The following is a 5,391-nucleotide window of genomic DNA, read 5'->3' as shown; positions in this document are numbered from 1 at the left end:
CGCTCTGCTCCGGTGCGTCAGCTGTGCGCCACCCCTCCCATCGCCCCTAAGCCTACCCAGACTACAGTTTGCAGGAAGATGGATTTCAATTGAAGGCCATTTTTGTCCAATGGATGCAAGATGCAAACAAAATGCTTCTTTTAACAAATGATTAAATCTTTCTCCAGAATCCATCCAAAAAATAAGGATTTGCGCATTGGGATATTTACTTTTCTTATAGCTTAAAAAGATATATATCTCTAAAAATGAAAAGCACACATTTCTGAGAAACTGGACAAAAACTGAAGATGTTGTAGAAGGACTGAAACACACAGTATGAAAGCATAGAAGACTAAAATGATAGTTTGTGCATGTTTTTGTTGGGTTAATTTATTTCACTTTAGAAGTTGAGACCTATTGAGCATTTAATACATGTAATCAGACTTCTGGGATGCAGAGAACACTGATCCTTAGTCCATCCATATGTTTCAAAGTAAATATTACAGGGATATTACACAAACACTTTACGGGGAAAACAGAATTACCAGTCCTAAAATAGCACCACACTGAATAAAATAAAAATCTAAAAAAACAAATCATACTGGAGACCATTAGTCAAAGCACAGACATTAAACATTCCTGAAAAGTTCTCACTGTACAAACGTAGAGAAGTGAGAAGAGAGCACAAACAAGAAATATGCAGCATTCAAAAAATTGAAAAACAAACAAACAAAATGTTGGAAAAACAGAACCTAACATTGAAAGAAGCACATGTATCTCCAAAATTGGCAACATCCATCATCTGAGCAGAAGAAGCTGGAAATGTTTAAAGTAGGCTACTGGTTTTATTGCACATGTGATGAAAATCTAGAGTTTTAGATTCAGTGTTGTGCATGTTGAAAAATCACCTTTAGCTATCCACCTCACTTGACACCAGAGGGTTTGGGAGCAGAACTGATCAAAGCTTCCTCCACCTTAACAAGACATTGCCTGGAGGAACATAACGGTAGCATCATAATGCTTCCACCACCGTGTTTCACACTGGTATTGTATTCTTTAGGGAATGTTTGGTTTTATTTTTGAGTCCGGTTTACCTTTAGAACTGGGGCCCATAGTTCAGCTGTGGTACCAACAGACCATTCTCCTGTGAGGTTTTACAAGAGTTTAGTGGTATGAAGATATGTTATTCTCCCATTTTGTAATGGCTAGAGTTCAGAATTTAATTTGACTGAAACACTCTGGAGAGTGTTGATAAAGAACTGCATAAGCAACCCGATGGAGAGGGAGATGATTTACAAAGAATGTTTTACTATTATTTCCGAATCGATAGGTGGTACACTGATTTGATATTTAATCAAAATGTGCTTCATAAAATGCCAGTTGTACATTAAAGCAACTGTGTTGTATATAAATGTACCATTTTAACAATTTCTTTCCTAGAATGCATTTGGAAACTAACGGTAAAAAGCCAGATACTGATGCAGTGAAACATTTCTTTCCATCTTCAAGTGTTTACAAGCTGTCATTTGACTTTTTTTTCACAGATCCAGAGTTTCTTTGTATGTGTTCTGTAAATAATAGCACTGTAGAAACCTTCGTTTGGTACATTTAAGTATACATTTAATTTTCTTTTTTTGTTGTTTTTGGGATCCAATCATTTGTAAATTTAAATCCTCAAATTTACAGATGATTTTATTTATTTTCTCCATAACTGCCATCCAACAGGATTTATTCCTCTAAACCTCCTATTACATATTGGTATATATCTATGATTTATACAGCTGAACACTTACTGAGATGCTTTCTTTTTAATTTATAAAAGTATTTATAAAAGTGCATCCATATGCCACCAAACATTTGTAAGGAGTTTCTTTCTTGGACAAATGAAGCTCCAACATAAATTCAAATACAAAGATTGTTTCTCAGTAAAAAAAAAATTAATGTGAGGATTTGGAACAGAAACATAAAAGTTAATTAATTCCTATCCAATGCCAGATAGAAAATCAGTTTTGTATAGGTCATTCTAAAAATAAATGTAGAATCCTGTTAGCCCATTGGCACTCCTTATATCTGTCTCCTCTGTCATATTGTTCAGTTTTCCCATGCTTGGTGTGATGCCCAGTATAGCCTCTCAATGTTAGAAAATGATTAATAAGTCTATAAGGATGCCTCCATGCCATGTCATGCAGTGATGGGGGGAGGAGTAAAATATCCTCCCCCAGTTCCAAGCACTTGAACCTCTTCTGTAATGCCACTGGAGTGCATGTTTGTAGTTCAGCTCATATCAACAGTCCCAATCCAGAGACGTGTTTGTCTGGAAACATCTGACCCACCCCAAGGACATTTTCAGCTGGTGTCCCTGAGACTTTAGTGACTAACTTAAGTACATGGAGCAGGTAGTGAAAGGCACAAAGAAGACACATGATGTTCCTGGTTTGTGCAGATTAAGTTGAGAGGTCAGTTTAATCAGTGCAAATCCAGGGGTGTTAGATGGGGATGTAAGTAAAGGTCAATAAAAATGCAGCAGCCTAAAAATACCTCCGTCAGCCATTGTAATAAAGCTGATTTGGGAGCTTGGATATATGTATGAAATACCTTCTGAAACTATCTAAGTCACTAGTTGGAGCACAGAGTGAGGTACTGATAGATTCTGTCACCGAACATGTTGCCCAGCTGTTTGTCCTTCTTCAAAGCCAGATCTGGAGCCAAACGGGGATCCTCATTACATGTAACCCTTGCTTTCTTCGCCTGGGCTGAGCTATGGATGTTACACTGACAACTCTATAACAAATTGCTTTACAAAGAGCAGGTGATGGTGGCCATAGCACTCATCATGCAGCCCTCTCTCTCCTCATATCAGCTCCAGCTGTGGTCTTAGGGGGCCATGTGTCGGGTCCTTGCTCCTATTATGGGCCTTTTAAATGGCCAGGGCTAATTTTGGTTCAAAACACATAAAACAGGGATTAGGCCATAGAAATCACAGGTAGCGATCATATCTTACAAGTCTAGAGAAACGACAGTATCTGGATTACAGAAAATGATTTTGCAGGATATTTTGTGCTTTCTTTCTTGAGACAAGTCTTAAAAAAGTGCTGTTAATATGCAATCTAGATGTATTTCAATCTGGAAGATTCTTACAAACCGTACCTCTATATCCCAACTCTAGCTCTGCTCTCCAATCCTCCTAAACAGTCAATAGCATCTAGGACTCTCCCTTATCAGGTACCTCTTTACTGTTATGAGTGTCTGCCTTCCAACCCATCTATGCCCCCTTTACTGCCCCGGTTTACCTCCTACCAAATTCATCCACCTTCCTCCTTCCACTTCCAGTCACCATTACAGTAAATCTTTCCCTTCATCAGCACTACTTGGCTCTAGGTCTGAGCACCAATATCTTTATATTAATTCATATCAATAATTGCAAACTTGTCTCCATATGAGTCTCTTAATGATTAAATAGTTTAACTCCTAATAGGTTTTTTGCTCCTCCTTGACCTCAGATTCACAACTTCAATTACAGAAAAATTACATTGCAGACCAAGACAGTACTTAGAAGATCTGTAGCAATTTGTAGCAATCCATAAAGCTCAGCTTCATCTGTATGTATTTATAGTGCTTTGCAAAAGCATCCCTTCATAATTCTTGAACCTCTCACAACATCTCCAGTAATAACAAACACAATTCAAACTTTTAAACTAGCATTATACCTTCATATGTTTGCTGCATACTGACATTTGTTTCAGGCCATAACTGTTTGTTCCTCCACAGTTGGGAATATTTATCTCTGAATTTGGATCTCACTTTCTCTTCAATCTTATCACACCTTTAGCTTTTCCTTAGGATTTCATGTAATATACCGACTAAAGTTATGCACACATGTGTTTGTTCTATTGTTACTAGACCTACGGAGAGAATTAGGTTTATTATTTAGCAGTATTTGAGTAACGGTTTATCTGTTTTGAAACCTTGGGTCTTTACTCTGTCTTATAAAATATTTGTAAAATGTAATAAAATTAGTTTTTTTTTTTGCTTTTGGATTTTACTCATCCACCATAGTCTGATCCTCAATGCTCCAGTATTGCACCCTAAAGACTATTTAGTCAATATCTACTTGTTGCTGTACACAAATAGACTTCATGTCAAATACAAAAGCTGCTGAAATGTTCAAAGAGCTGTTCTTACAGCTCATCAGTGTGAGCTTGTGTTTATGGAGGCCTGAGAAGCTGAGAAGATGAGGCTTTGCAGAACGACTAGGCGTGCCTGTTCTGGATTTGGGATGCAGCTTTGCTGTCCTACACTGGAATGTTAATTAGGTGAGCTGAATGAAAGAGAGGTGACCCGTTCCGTTAACCAGCTAACCCTGTTCCCCAAGAGCCAGGAGGGGGATTCAATGTATCGGAAAAGCCAAGTCAGCAAGTGCCTGTGTGGGTGTGTGTGCGAAGGAAACACAGAAACAATATGTGCTCTGACATTGCTGACTAATCCTCGTTAATTTTTCTTCTTTAAGTAGAATTACTTTTAGCAGCATACCACACAAGTACTGTTTACTGGTTGTAGCAACACTGAGCAAAAGTTAAAAACCCCCAAAACATTTCAGTCAGCTTTTTGGATTTCACAATTCCTTGCAAACAAAAAGCTGCTTTTGATTTCAGCAATAAAACAAAGATTTCCAACAGGAAAACATACTTCCTCAAAGAGGAGTGCTTCTCACAATTTCCAAGAAAATGAGGAAAAAGGAGTTAAAAACAAAAACAGTTGAGTTGCATGTTTCCTCAAGTGGAATTGCATCTTTCAATCTTGGTTGGATTAAGATTAACAACTCGGTAAACATCCTGAACTGTTTGCAAGAGAACTGAAATGTTAAAATTCAAAATACAAGTAGAATTCAATCGTACAACATAAAGAGTATAATACAACACTATGACAAAAAATATTTCATTTCTAAAATTAGAAAAAGGAAATAGTGAACCCTGCAAAAAAAACTATGAAAGAGTGACCTCTGGTGGACTTTAAGGGGCAGTACAACTATCAAAGAGATGACCTATTACTTATGCAATATTTTTCCTTACAATATAAGAAATATGATTTATAGTGAATATAACATTTTAATATATAATATATTTGGACTGATAGTTAAACCTTTTCAGTTTGCTGGTGTAAATGAACTAAAATACTTTATTAATTTACTTCCTTAAGCCCTGTATAGGCATTTCTTGTAACATCCATTCAGTTGTCATACAGACAGTCACCTCATAGACCAATCCCCAGTTCATCTTAGTGGTGATGCAGTTGAAACACCAAGGTTCTATGTTCATTCAAATCCGAGCTTCCAATCTCACTTAACTTAATATACGTGTAAGAGTGAAGGTAAGGGTAAAAAAACACAAAGGCTTCCAACTGTATCCAGACCGC

This window comes from Cyprinodon tularosa, unplaced genomic scaffold (genome assembly GCF_016077235.1).
Source record: "Cyprinodon tularosa strain WSP-4 unplaced genomic scaffold, ASM1607723v1 ctg10, whole genome shotgun sequence".
Lineage (NCBI taxonomy): Eukaryota > Metazoa > Chordata > Actinopteri > Cyprinodontiformes > Cyprinodontidae > Cyprinodon > Cyprinodon tularosa.
Note: the sequence above shows the minus strand (reverse complement) of the source record.